The 15,455-nt window shown below is 36.2% G+C and overlaps 1 long non-coding RNA gene across 5 annotated transcripts in view; it reads left to right on the top strand.

Annotated features, from left to right (window-relative positions):
* The window catches only part of LOC137857985 (uncharacterized), a 55,743-nt gene that overhangs the window by 27,651 nt on the left and 12,637 nt on the right, over window positions 1–15,455 (top strand). For 3 of the 5 annotated variants that reach the window (XR_011097450.1, XR_011097453.1, XR_011097449.1), the window contains 4 exons: window positions 1,498–1,586; window positions 3,045–3,201; window positions 5,364–5,458; window positions 9,107–9,841. This is a non-coding gene — a long non-coding RNA (uncharacterized lncRNA). The remainder of the gene's footprint in view (window positions 1–1,497; window positions 1,587–3,044; window positions 3,202–5,363; window positions 5,459–9,106; window positions 9,842–15,455) is intronic. The other 2 variants (XR_011097451.1, XR_011097452.1) reach the window with 2 other exon arrangements.

Raw genomic sequence — 15,455 nt, 5'->3', positions numbered from 1 at the left:
GTACTCTTTTAGGCTTTTTATAAAAACCATTGATGACGCATTGAACGAAAGAGGCTTTAAGCTAAATCTATACATAGTCCAGATTTTGTAATTTTAGTATTTTAATATGTTTGTGAATGTATGTGTTTTGAAGGCTCAAAAATTGTAGTACTCTAAACACTGGCAATATTTGGGGCAGGTCAATTGTCTTTTGTTTGTGTTCATAAAATGCTGTTGGGCTTTTGTGTCATCAATGGAACTGGGGCACTGCCGTTATGTATATTGTCGTTACATTAAAAGAAACTCTAAACTCAGAAATAACAAAACCATTATGTTGCCTCTTTACTAACATCAGCAGATGTATCTTGTAATGGAGCTGTGTGAGTACAGAGAACCAAAACAAACAAACAAACAAAAAACCTTAGTAGTAAAGGACAGAAAATGAGACAAGGCACGTCAGTCTTGCTTCAGCACTAGTGTGTCTCCACAAAAAAAAGTAAATTCCTCTGTCTCACCCATATGTTCACTGATATCAAGTCTTCATACATTTAACAAGAGCTACTGATTGCTATTCTTATTTATTATTTTTTTTTCATAGCATAAAGATAGTCCAGTAAAGAAAAAGTAACATAGGCTATGTGAATGCTTTTTTTTAGAGCTTTATTTTTCCTATAACTGCATTAACTGCTATCATATTCTTTTATTTCTTTCTGTACCAACTGTGAATAATAACATGGATTATTATTTCTTAACTTGCAACTGCTTTGCATTATATTTAGTTTAGTAGTTAACTACAGGAAGAGAAAAAGCAGAATTGGAATGGTTCTGATACTTCTTAACGGTATGTGTTGTGTATGGGATTCGGTAAGCATCAGCATTTTCATCCACCACAAGGAAATGTTAAAATTCTGAATAGTCCACAACTGAGGCAACTTATCCAGCCAAAAATTTAGAATAGGCGGGCGGGTAGGGTAGGATTGCGAATACTTTTTTTTTTTTTTTTTTTTTAGTACAGAAATTATTGATCGCTCTGTGATAGCTAACTACTTATAGGAATCCTTTATTTACCTTTTTTTTCTTTTTTTCCCATAGAGGTATTTAGGATTGTGAAATGGTGCTCAGTCTATTCTCCTCTGTAGTCATTGAAAGGGAAAAAAAAATCTATTGTTTTTGAATATGCAAATGAACTGAAGGTAAAAAATATGTGCAAATTTGATAATTATACCGCTTGTTTGTTAAATTATACTGAGTAATTTACTGATTTCAAAATTGAAACAATATTAACTTTCTCCTTCTTTACAGGACTGTGCGTAGAAGTGAGATTTGAGAACTTGAAATGCTCACATGAGTCCCTGGAGTCATGTGGTGGGAGAGATTTTGGTTAGGCTTCCAGTACTTCCAAAGAAAGTGCAGTGGAATTGCTTAAAGAAATTACTAAATCAAAAAAGTTTAAAACATTTCTGTCAGGCTATATTCTCTACAACTGGTAAGAGTTTATTTCTTACTCTTTCTTGGCAGATCTTGTTCACAGAGATTTAAAAATGGAAAACATTTTAGTTAAAAGCAGTGACATCAATGAAGCAAATGAAATGAAATTAAACATGAAGGTAAGATGACAATTGTAGGTGTTCTGCTTAGAGGATTGGTTTTAATATCCAGTTATTACTGGGAGACTTGACTTTGATACCTATTAAAAGCTCTTGAAATGAGCTGCTAAATGGTGTTCTTGGGGGGAAAAAAAAAACATTTTGGAAGCAAAGTGCCACAGCTGAAAAAGGTGGTTTTTTTTTTTTTTTCTTTTTGTAAAATGATGTGTATTTCTAGCTCAATTAAAAAACAAAACAGAAGAAAAACAAAACAAAACAACAAAACAAAACAAAAAAAACAGAAAACAAAACAAAACCCTACTACTGTAAGTAATCATACTTTATTCATCCCAATTTACATCAGAATAGTACAAAACTGTTGGTTACAGGGAATCAGTAGGCACTGTAAGATGTAATTAATTCCTAAATTACAAATATTGTCATTTAATGTGCCTGTTAGTAAGTTAGGAAAAAAAGACTATTTAGATTGTGCCCTTGGTTGAAATACAAATATATTACAGGAATTTTTGTGTATTAATAAATATTTACTACCTAAGCACAACATACCACGTGCTTGCACATTTTTTTATTGAAAAAAAAAAAAAAAAGGGTACGAAAGAATAGGAGCTATTACAACATCCCCACCCCACTTTTTTTTCCTGCTAGCAAAAAAGGGTTCAGTGGCTGAATTTTAATATCCTGGAAAGCAGAAAAACTACATTTTTGACCAAACCTCACTTACTTCATCATGGTGTACAGCATGACTAAAATATTTTAAATAATCTTTACTTGGCCCCAGGGTTTCAATATTGCAATGCTTATGTCATGACAGTTGTTTGAAACAGAGAGACTTTTAGTTTTGTCTCCCTGTGGTTAACTTTTAGAGGCAACCATAATTTGGCTCTGTTTCATTTCACTTTCATCTAAAAGTACATGGTGCTTAAAGGGACGTGGAGACAGAATGCAATAGAATTATTCCTTTGTAATGTAAACTTGAGAAAGCATTTCTCACTCATAGACATTAGTAAAAGACGTGGTAAAATGAAAAGGAGCAGCAAAAAAAAACCCTTTGTAATTAAAATTTTGCTCACTGTATAAACATCTTGCTTCTAATTTCCTTGAAAGATTTTTATGAGAGTTGGGAGAGGGTGGACACACAAATGTCTGTCCCAATTAATTCTGGTATTGTAACTGGGCAAGAAGAAAAGGCTATAGTTTCCAAACATGAGTTTTCATTCTGTCTCTCCCCTGCCCTTCCCTTCAGTTAATTTGCACACACTAGCTGCTTCATACAGCATAATTTTTTTGGGGTAATCTCAAACCAAAGCAAAAATTTCTAGTTCAGATTTTCTAGCCACTGCTTTTTGGGTGAATGTTGGAGTTGGTATTATACTTTTTCTGATTCAGACCAGCAGATCAACAAACAGAAAATTGCCTCCAGGAAGTGAAATTATCATTTTTCATCTTCTTTTTCTAGAGGACCAGCTTGAGTGACAGTGGAAACCAGTGGAAGTCTAATGTACAAGGACAAATATATTTGTACAATATAATAGAGATGTTGATTTCATTGGGCCAAAGCTGCTGACTTACTGAGTGACTGGCTCTGAAAAGCTGCCCCTGAAGGCAGAGGAGGAAGGTATGCTGCTTAGCTGGGTTTGCAGCCACACCAGGCATCATCTCATTCTGGTAGAGATGATAGAGGCATGTTTCCAGCCATTTGTTTTTCCTGCTGCTGTGTGTCCTGACAGTTGTGAGGAGGAGTGGATCCACCAAGAGCATGCTGTAGTCCAAAGTTTTGTAATTGTTCATGCTGATGTGACAGTCCAGGTTTTCACTTAGGTTCTTAACAAGCAGCACTCTGATTTATCAGCAACTTGGTTTTATTTATCTTCTAAGTTCTGTCTCTGTCCCTCCTTGCCCACAGCAATGTATGTCCCCACCATCAGTTTGCTGTAGTTGGGATTTCTGCCCTGCTTTGTTCACAGAGAATGTAAAGTGGTCAGCAGATTTGTCTTGTGTCCTTGGAGGATTCATAGTCAACGTGAGCTTGAATGTCAAGAAAAAAAGTGTTACACCAAAACAACAACAACAACAAAAAACTTTGCTGGTGGAGCAGATTGTCCTGCAAAGTAATTACAGGATAAATATTAGTGATGGTTGGTGCAAACTTGGACGAATAGGGGAAGAAGAGACTGAAGATCCTTATATGAAAGTTTCATTGGTATTTATTTTTCTCTGACTTCAGCATTTTCACTACAAACAGTAACTTATATCATTGACCAAAAAAAAAAAAAAGCCCATCTTTATTTTTAGTTTTAATACTGTATTTTTTTTTTCTATTAGATGACTGACTTTGGTTTAGCTGTACATAGCTAAGTTCAGTGCTTCATTCTTCTTAAGAGCTAGAAGAGCTAAGTCGTGCTCTGTTCCTTGCAGACCATAAAAAGTCATTGTCTTTCTAAGCTCCTCCTCCTTCTTTTCTCAGAGGAATTGTCATATGAGCTAAAATTGCCTCTATTTCTAATCCCATACAATTGTGTCAGAGACACAAAGTGTCAGGGAAAGGTTCAGCTGTAAAGAATGACAACCTTTTAGCAGAGTTCATCAAATCTTAGGCAGCTTTGGTGGGATAAATTGTCCACCACTATAAGAATTTACATGATGTATGTAGTTTGCATTATATAAATGTGAATGTTAGTATTTGTTTCTGACGTGTCCATTTTATGAAGCCGTATCTTCTATTGAGCAGTAAATTCCATAGGTTAACGTTGTGTTTGCGGGATGGTGCAACTGCTGGATTCCTGACAGATTGCTTGTGCTGTCTGTCTCTCTCTGTGGTCTGAGAGAGATCAGACCTTCTGAGGATCCAGAGGCCATAGGTTGCACCAAGTATTGATAGGTATCGAAGTAAGGTAGCTGACCAAATCAAAGTGGTTGGTGTTGTAAACATGATGATCTTTAGGTTCCCTACCAACCCAAGCTATGATCTAGCATAATTAACTCCTTTGTAACATCTGGAGAAGGTTAGGTGGGACATCTTTACAGCATTCCAGTACTGTAAGGGTGGGCTCAGAGGATGGAGGCGCACTCTTCACAGGGAGGCACATGGAGAAGACAAGGGATAATAGATGCAAGTTGCACCATCAAGAGGTTTTATCTTGATATAAAGAGAGAATTTTTCTATAGTGAGGACAACTGATCACTGGAACAACCTCCCCAGAGATGTGACAGAATCCCAGTCACTGGAGCTTTTCAGGATGCAGTTGGACAGGTTGCTAAATGATCTCATCTAGACTCCCTTTTTCCATGAAAGATTGGTCCTGAGGATCTTTCAGGCCCTTCCAACCAGCACTGTTGTTTGATGTTGTGATTCTATAATTTGGGTCTGGTAGGTGAGCAGAACAGCAGCATTCTTTGTCTTCCTCCATCAGTTCAGTGAACTGGAATGTAGACAAATGGGGCTCTGAAGAGAACAAGCAATAGTTTATTTTAAATTAACTCTGGGGTATGTTTCTTCCTTCTCTTGCTGTTATGGACGTTCAAAACCTCTGAAAGTCTTAATTGATAAAGAACTTTGATAGTATTTAAGGTTGTCCTATTCTTTAATCCCCTCTTGGAAGGTTCATGGATACTTCAAGCCCAGATAAATTTGTCATGAGACATTATTGACCAAAGAATCTCAAAACAAGTGCACGTGATTTTTGCAGAGATACCACTGGTAGCCAGAGGTAATCAGAGATCTGAAGAGACATTTTTAACAGAAGGTAGCTAATTCATTTCATGTTTCCTTCTGCAAAGGGAAGATAGAAGAACTCCATGCAGGAAAAAGAGGTACAACTGTTGCAAAACAGCTGAGGACTGCTGCCACTCGCCACTTGGGTCAGCCAATGGAGGTGATACTTGCTCCACTCACTATCTGGTTCATAGAGGAAATAAATGAGCAGGTCCCTACAATGAGGACAAACTGTTCCAGCTGATCATACCACTTCAGAGTGCAAGCAGTGATATGCTGTGTCGTGCAAGGAGTGACTTAGTAATCCATACCTACAGGCTGCATGAAATTAACTCTGTCTACTACAAAAAAAAGGAAAACAGCAGTTAAGCATTATTTAGAGCAGATCTTGCGTGTTACCATAGAGGAGTCCAGGTTCTTGTATTGGTTTGGGTCCCAATGATAATATGATACTCCTTGGTGATGCTGTACTGTTCATTGATGATGATGTAAGGTGCTTCTTTTCTGTTTTTGTGTTTTTTTTTTTTTCTTTTTATTTTTTTCTGTTTTTCTTTGCCCTTTTCTTCTCTGCTCCTTTAACCTATCAGGTATTCATTGCAATCTCTTAGGTGATATGCACAACTAACTTATTATCTCATGAGCTTTATCATGACCTCTATGCAAGCAACTGTCACTTTGCATTTTCATTCTACATGTTGTTGTCTTCAAACTGCCGTAGTCTACCTTACATTATTGCAAAGTTAAGTTTGGTGCAGGTAACACATTCCTTTGTTATAAGGTCAACTTCTCCTCTATTGCTGCCTGGTTTTGAAGCCGACAGTGCTACCTGAGGCATCCCTGCTTACATAAAGTTGATTTGTAACTTCTGACGTGCTGCAGAAACTTTCAGGAACGTCCATCTAAACAATTAGATTAAATTACAAAACAGTTTTTTTCTTAGAAAGGTTCCATATAAATGCTGTCTCTTCTAGTATATGACACTGATTATTATCTGATGTTCAAACAAGTGTTGAAAAAGATGTTATAGAAGGTAGTTGGGACGTATATAACCCATCCAAAAGGCATGTTTTTCAGGTGTGGGTTTTTTTTCTACTTAAACCGTGAATGCTTTGTATTCAATAATATAAAGCTTTTACCCCTCTCTGATCTAAACTGCACACTATAATACATTTCACTCCATTATCTGATATATTTTTTTAATTCTGTGAAGTTTTTTTTCCTCCATGGTATATACCAGCAATGCATTTCACAGCTTGCTTAGAACAGACTGAAGCAAGAAAGAAATCTTCTTTGGCAGAAGATAATTAGTCCTCCTGACATTTTGATTGATGAAATACTAGCAGTGTTAAATACTTCTTTAAGTGAGTGGGTTGCATGGGATGAAATTACTTTCCGATTTACTAATCATGACAGAAACATAGAGTCTCAACACTGGAAGGGACCTTGAGTCACTTGATTTATTTCTCTGTCCAAAGAAAGAAGCAGCTATACTTGAGACATTTCTGATGAATATTTGTGTAAAGTGTACTTTAAGACCTCCAGTAATAGAGACTCCCTAATCTTCCCAGGCGGTCAATTCTGATGCTTCATTATCCTCCTAGAAATTTTTCCTCCTGTCTGCCCTGAACCTTCAGTTTGACAGTCAGCTTAAACTTACACCTACAGGCCACGATCTAATCACTTTTTTCATTATAAGTTTGCAGTTGACTCACCTGCAGCCACATAATTGCTAGAGCTGACCTAAGGGAGGTGGTGGGAGCCTGTGAGTGGGGCCGAGGAAAAGGGTGGAACAGCACTTTGTATTTTTAGACTATTATTTCTCATTCTATCCATCATCGATATGAAGAACAGGTAGCCACCTTCTTTCTTTCAGCAATCTGCTATTACACTTCTCCCTCCATCTGATGTTCTTTAGACTGAAAACCTTGAATTTTCTTAGTCCTGTCCTGCGTTTCTGATCTTTGTGATTTACCTGCCATGCTCCATTTGGTAGCTATTATGTTAAAAAGGAGTGTCCAAAGTCGAGCACATCTGTTTGAAGCCTCGCCAGTGCTGGGCTGAGTGGAAGGACTGTTTTGGATGTAATGCAGGCCTTTTGCTTGTGTACAAAACACAGGTGTCATCTCCCTCAGTAAGGACAGGTGTATGCAAAGAGGGCTTCTACCAGAGTGGCTGTTCTACACCAAACCTGCCTCACAGAGCCCTTCTCAGGTCAGCCCAGAACTGTTAACTCCTCCTCAGCTTGTGATTCACTACAGTCCTGGAACTGTTGCCTAACCAACTGCTCTCCACGTATTTGCATTCTGAGCTTGTCTTTCAATATACTTACAGTCATTCATGGCTTGATGTTGTCTTCAGATTTAACAAGCTTGTTCTCTCTTGGATCTTCCAGGTCATCAGTTACAAAGGTATCTTGTCTAGGACAGACACCTACAAAACATGCCTTTGATGCAGCCTTCCACTTTGACAATGAACAAATAATAGCTACTGAGAAACACTTTTACAAGCATGTATGCATTATTGCTGTGATATTTTCATGCAAGCAGTATGAAAAAATGAAAAAAAGTTGCATGAATTGGTATCAAAAGCCCTACTAAAAGCAAGAGAGATGATGATACTCAGTGATCCTCCTCTAACCCTGAAGCCTGTCAACTTGTGCTATAAGGAGATTTGTTGCTGACAAGTGCATAATGGCTTACTTATCTCTTTGTTTTCTTCTAGATGCTTATTATTTCCAGTATTTTCCTGGGAATTAAAACTAATGGGATGCATCTGTAATTCTTTGATGCCAGCATTTCCACCTTGTTACAGACAGATACCATGATTACCTTTTTCAGTTTTCAAGCACTTCGCCCGCCTTCTGCAAAGTTCTTGAAACACTAATAGCTTTGAAAAGTCTTGTCAGTTTTTATAGTACTCTGGAATGAATTTTGTCGGTTGCAGCTGATTTTAAAATTTCCAACCAAAGTACTTGGTAACCTTTTGCTTCTCTGTAAAAGACTGAGGTCTTGCCCCTTTGTCACTGATATTGATTGTGCTATCCCCTGCTTGCAGTTGACATTTTGGTCAAGATTGATGTTAAAAGACATTAAATACATTTGCCTTCTGAGCATCATCTATCAGTAGCATTCTGGGTTGAATACAATAGCAGCCCCTTTATTCATTGTCTTCCTACTACTCACATAGTTAAGAGATTGTTTCAGTTTTTAGCTATATTCCTCGCCACTTGCTCCTCATTTTTACTTTCTGATTTTGCTCTGCTGTCTTTATTTCCCTGTTGTTCTTGTTTGTATTTCTTGTATGCTCCATCCTTGTGATTGAGACTTGTGGAAATACATGGTTTAACCAGACTGGTTTATTAATGGTAAGTCATAGCAGTTCCCCAGTTCGGTCATTTTATTTTGGATATGTTATCTATATATATGGGTATAAACTTAAACACTTGTAAATTTTCCTGTGATGTTAATAATGTGAAGTACTGTTGGTTTAAAATATTTTCAAAACACTCAATTGCAAATAAGATGATATTTGGGTAAGTAGGTTTTGGCCAGTTTGGAAGTATTAATGGTAAAAATTTCTTTTAAAGTCTTGTTTTACCAGCTGTGGTATTATCAAATCATTCAGTTAACCTATTTTTAATTCTTTAATATAAGAAGTAAGTATCTAAAGCTTGGTATCTACCTAAATCATGAAAAACTGAAATGACAATTAACCTAGCTTTTTGGTGTGGTAGGATAGCACCAAATAAAATAGTCTCTGCCATCTGCTCTTCTGTTGCATGAAGGTTTTATTTTCTCTTCCTTTATAGGACTAAATATATCATCTCCAGTGATTCTGGAATTGAAGACCATTGTTCTTGCTTTGAACTCATGACCACATCTCCCATGACGTAACAGATAAAAATATGGCCCCAAAGCAGCATCTTTTTGAGTAGCTGAAACAAAATTAAGTGATTAGTGAATAGACTATAATTAGTGAATTTTTAATCTAGGATATAGACCCATTTGAATATTTTTAGGGTATTTTGGCATTGATTTTGTTTATTGTATGATGTATTCTAGCCAATGTGCAAACAGAGGCTGTTCTGTCTTGCAAAAACCCTGTGTTCTTTTGTTCTACTCTTACTTCTGGGAGAAGAAAAAGTTCGTATGGTATCTTGCAGTACTTAAGTCAGCATTTTAAGAATGCCCCTTTAATAACTTACTGCGGGGAAAAACAATGCTAAGTTTAATCATACAGCTAATGTCACAATGTCACCACCTCCTTAACAGCTAAATGATAAAAGTGAGGACACATCAGCATGAATTGTTAAGGTCTGTACATTATTCATTTAAACATCTGCTGTTGGTTCCTCTTTACATATGGGAATAAATTATACCACATCAGCACATTCTTCATTCTTTGTGTTTAAGCATTTAAAAGTTTTTTTTTGTATTATTAATATTATTTTTTCTGCTTGGTTGGCAGCCCTTGAAGTTATCAGTGCCCAGGACTACAGTCAACAGTGTGACGTTTAGAGCACAGGTGTCATTATGTACATGCTGTAAGTAGATTGTAAAAGTAATATAAAATGTACAGAGCCATTTATAATACAAGCACTTACAATTTTGCTTTGAAATAAAAAGTAAACCTTTGTGCCAAAGCCTAGTAAGAGACCAAATTCTCTAATTGCTTGTATGTAAACATTACAAATTTCTATGCAAAAGAAAGTAAAACCTACAGCTCAGTGTTAAAATTTGAGTCTTTTATTTATGAAACATTTTATAATCCTGAAACAACATAATATTACAGAATATGACAGTGTAACTAGAACTAGCTGAGAGTCTACGCTTGTCTTTTTCATATGCTGGCTGGAGGTGTATGTGAGAAATAAGTTATTGATTTACAGATTATTGGTCAAATCCTCAAGTGGATTGCATAAACCATGCAATCAGGGGAAGGGCTTTCCTTCTCCACATCTGCCTGTGATAACTCTGTAACCAAGATGCTCAAGGGCTGCCAGATCTCCTTGTACAGGCTATTTGGGTCCTTTGAATGTTTGTCAGTCTGCCGTTATTAGAGGAAGAAATGAAATTTTACATTTGTAGGGGTACACACAATTTTTTATTGAAGTCTTTCAAAATTTGTAACATTTGTCGTAGTTACAGAATAATTCCTTTCTGAAAAATCTTACCCTGCCCATACTAGCTAACCACAAAAGGTAGCCCAGTAATTAATGATAAATTGTATCAAAGTACATAAGCAATTGTTCCTATGATGCAGTTAAAATTGAGAATTATGCAACTAAAATCTCATACCGTGAGCCAGGACTTTTTTCTTCCATAGTGTGTTTGCATGATTTTATTCCCACTTTCAGTCTTTTTTTTTCTTTTTTTTTTTTTTCTGTCAGTTGCCTCCAGATGATGCTTTAATGCAAATGTTTTAGAACATTAACTCTTGCCATTTCATTTGTTGTTATTATTTTCTGTCCTGTGATTCTCTTACTTTTGTTGTATATGGCCAAGTTCTTTTCTAACTTCAGACTGTACAGGAGTATGCAGACATAGGCATACGGTTTCATAGCCTTCTCTTTTCTGGATTTTATGTGATTTTTTTTTTCCCCCACTTTATTTTGCTTCCTCGGTTTCTTTTCTATACAATTAGCTCAGTTTTCTTCTTGTGTCAGCATGACGAAGTGTTCATGGTTCTATTGCCTTTGTTATTTTTTTATTTCTAAAATCTGTGTGTACTTTTTATGCTGATACAGAATGAGTTTTATTGTTGTACTTCATGGTATTAATGTTTGCATCACAGTGGTTGTTGTACTTCATGGTGTTAATGTTTGCATCACCATAATACAATATAATATATTATAAATTGGGCAACAAATTGGATGGTTTGACTGGCTAATAAGAATCCAGAGCAGTGCCTGCAATCAGCACAATTCACAGCTCAAAACTTGTAAAATTCAGAGCAGTGAACTGTGCTGACTGCAGCTTGAGCTCAGAACTTCCGACCTTCTTTCTTAATTAGCAATATAAATATTTTTAAAAATTAGCATTTCATAATCACAGTATTGTCAGAACAAAGTAACATTAATTCTCCCCTTGTTGTGTTGTCTACATGAGAATGAAAATACTGCATATGAATTAATGGAATAATTCACACTCCTTTTTATTGCTTAATTTGAAAATAGTAATACAAAAGCCATAAGATCATATTCCGATTTTAATTCTGTTTTTGCAATTTACTTTTTTTTCTACCCTAAACAGTAGCTTGTGCTTCTGGTGCTCCTCTGATGGGCTTAAAGATGCTTTTACAGCCATTATTGCTACCATCACAACTTTGACCCTTCTGGGCTACAGCTAATGCCTCCCTGGTAATTTGCTAGCTGCCAGAACCCTTTTTGCAGTGCAGATGGCATGCTCCATCTTGGTACCAAGGGTATTATTGCCACAGCGGGCTCAGTCTCTACCTATATGGGGAGCATAAGCCCCGAGGTGACTCATGAACTCTGTTTTCATGAATGTTAATGCACAGGGTTGCCTCTGCATAATGGGGCAATGTCAGTGTGATGGATTTTTATATGTAATTTAAATTGAGGTCTACTTTATACTTTCCATTTCATTTCTATTTTAACATATACTAACAGAAACATATACAATAGTAACGGACAAAAAAGAAAATCCATTAAAATACAGAAGTATATTAGCACATTGATAGAGTGGACGAGCTAGAGTCCTGCTGCCTGTCATACTTTGAGACTATGGGCCACATGCTGCTCCCTAATAGGAAACGGACAGGGGCTTCTTTTTCCTGTACAATCTGCGCTATTGGATTTCTTGCTTACTCTTCTGAGTGTGCTCAGAGACTCTGGCCCCCGCAAGAGTTCTCAAAAACCTTTGTGCAACTAAAGAAGTCCAGGGTGCCTAATAAATTACTTCCTGCACTGCAGCAGTAAGAAACCTATTACAAAGATGTGTTACTCTTTGCTCCTTTTTAAAGGCATGGAAGAATTCTTCACATATTTTCAAGGTTCCATGTGATACATTTCACCTGCTTAACTTGATTTCTTTAGCTGAGTTATCTGTTGTTTGTCACTGCTTTATTTTGGGGAGAATGTAGTTCTATCTGTGAATAACAAGGTAATGGGAATTGTCACCAACCAATACTTACAGTACCATGTCCTGAAGTCAATGCTTTCTTCCAGTTTTCTTTAAATTGAGTTTCATGTGGATTTAAGTCCTGAAGGAGATTGGGAAGGAGAATTGGAGGATAAAAGAAAACAACAATTTTTTTAAGAGATATTTTGAGATTATAAGTTTTGGGGAAAATGCACTGTGCTTTTAAACTTAAGCCTTACCTTAAAATTAAAGCCTTAGAAAATAAACTCCAGGATAGTTTTCTTTGGTATAAATAGACAGGCATCCTTCAGTAGGATGTGACAAAGCTACCTCTGTGTTTTGAGAGTAGATCTAAAAACATAATTCAATGCAAATAATTTATTTGGTGAAGTTAGCTGCTAGTTTGATTTAAATAGCTACAAATACGTGTATTAATCTATTGAAAGTATTTGCTGTGTATTTCTTGTGTATCAGGTGTGCACGAATGTGATATTAAATTTCTATGAGATTTTATGTCTTTATTAGTTTTGATTGAAAACAGATTACATGATACGGTTTTTCATTTGTGATGTGATTAGTAGAGCAGATCAATATTTACTTTCAAAGTATATTCTCCTATAAACATTTGTAGTTGATATTTCTGGTTAATACTTCTGTTGGTAACAGTAACAGTCTCAGAAACCAAATACAAAGCAAGTTTAAACACCAAATTTGTTATTAATATAAGCTTTTTTAGGAATGCATTTGTTTTAGTTTCATACATATTACCATTTTTAATTGTTATCGTATCAATTGTTAAAATTATAACTGGCATAAAGGAAGGAGATGATACAGGAGTAACCTGAATTTACAAACATTCTGATGCCCCATTTATTTAAGTATGTTACTCAAAATAGCAAGAAAAAAATACAGAGCAAGAATGCAGTCCAGATATATTTTAATGAACCTATGTACACTTAAGGGTATATGTTAAATTTTTCTGTAGTTTCTGATACATGCGCTTTTTTATTATCTTATTTCTACTGATGCCTTGGTTTAGAATAAGCCAAATAAACATTCACACTATGAAGCTAAAGGAGACAGCTTGATATCATAACATAAAGCAACTAATTAAAAATTTTGTTTTAGCCTAGTATTTTTTTTTAGTACTAAAAGGTTATTATGTACTTCTGTATTTTTGTCTGAATTACACTTACTTCGATTTACTGCCATCCAGTGAAGAAAAGACCCTCCCTGTGGCCCCTGTTTCCACCCCAACCCTGATCTTAGACTAAGAAGTGAACATACTTCTTAGACGGTAAGGTTTTGAAGATGTTACCACTTTTTGAAGAAGAGTAAATTTGACTTCAGGGGCATAAGCAACATACTGTATGACTAAACTATATAAAATAAGAATGACTATATAAAATAAGTATGGCTATACTATGTAAAATAAGAGTAAAATGGAATAAAATAAGAATATAAGCAAAGAAAATGTATACAGTAATTTTTATACTGAGTCAGCAACTAGTGGTTGATCCAAATCTTTTTTTTTTTTTCTTTCTGAAAAGATAGCTGATTGGGATTTAAATGCTTAAATTGAAAGAGGTATGTTTTTTTTCTTGTGGCTGTTTGTTCAGTTCTGTGATAGTTATAAACTCAGTTGAGGCTCGCTAGTCTTTTTGGGGACAAAATACAACACCAAGCAACAGAACACTTGTAGAGGCCATATCCAAAGCCCACAAATCCATCACCATGTTTTATTTGTATTCCTTGTGCTTCTGATAAACCCACTAGCTAGAAAAAGTCTTTTACATGATGTTCCTTACCCAAACCAACTTCACCTGACTTTCCATATATTTCAACATGATATGGACATATGGATTTAGGTTAGGTTTAATTAATTCTCACAACACTTCTATTACTATAATAAACGTGGAGTTTTTTGTTTGTTGTGTTTTGGTTTTAATTTAAAGACGTAAGATTGAGCTACAGGGAAACATGGCCCTTCTGAAGGTAAATGAGCTGGAGGGGGAGCCTGTGAGCTCCCAGCTAGCTGGCTGGGCTGCAGGACACGCTGCTGGGAGAATATTGAATTTACAGCTGTCTGCTGGAACGGTCGCACTGTTTTGTGGTTTAAATTAAAATGGAGGGAATGAGTATATAACACTGATTACCTTGAAGACAGCGATCTCCTTTCTGCCCATGTGCCCATGGCTGCATAGTGTCCTGGTGCAGTTTTGCCGACTTTCTGAAACTTAACACTGTCTCTGTTCAGTTCTGACATCTCCAATTAATTTGTTTATTTATTTTTATTAATGTTTTTGTCTCATTTACAAAAATGGTCTGTGTTGTGTAAGGAGCGAAAAACATCAGAAGAATGGTTGAACAGGGTAAAATCAAAGGTTTTTCTAGCCCATCTCACATCGCCATCAATGACTGAGGATAGATGCACAGAGAAGAGGGTACAGGAAAATCTTTCAGTACTGGAAGATTATACCAGTCTTCAGTCCCTTGAAGCTCAGGGTTTTCTGAATCAAAGGAGAGTGTGGTAATAAAGCTCAGTTGATATTTTTATTTTTTTCCCATTGATTTGTCCAAATATTTTTAAACTCCTAAAAATTTACTTGTGGCTAGGAATTTAGATGTTTATAGTGGTATACAAAGAAGAAGAAGAGACTTAAAGTGGTCAGTGACACTATGCAGAATTCTTTAACGAGTGCTCGTTAAGGTGTCTTACTATGGCCTGGTTTTCAGAGCTCCTGAGCACCTGTGGCTTCCAGCTTCCTTCAGCGGGAGCTGCAGATTCTCGCTACCATTGAAAATCAGGACACCAGTTTCTACTTCATGCTCGTGCCTTCATAGCCTTTGTGATTTTACAATAGCCAGATGGGGAACATGAAAGTGCATTATCATGTAGAGAATTCTGTGTGTAAAAAAATTAACCCCTTGGTGCCAAGTGACACGTGAGCTTCTGCACCGGAGTAAATGCATTTGTCACCACAGTCTCCCACCAGTAAATCCCTACCATCTGTACCAAAAATTTATGAAGTCACGAGTCATTCTGTATGACTA

This window comes from Anas acuta, chromosome 5, assembly GCF_963932015.1.
Source record: "Anas acuta chromosome 5, bAnaAcu1.1, whole genome shotgun sequence".
Taxonomy (NCBI): Eukaryota; Metazoa; Chordata; class Aves; order Anseriformes; family Anatidae; genus Anas; species Anas acuta.
Note: the sequence above shows the minus strand (reverse complement) of the source record. Positions and strands in the feature narration are given on the sequence as shown.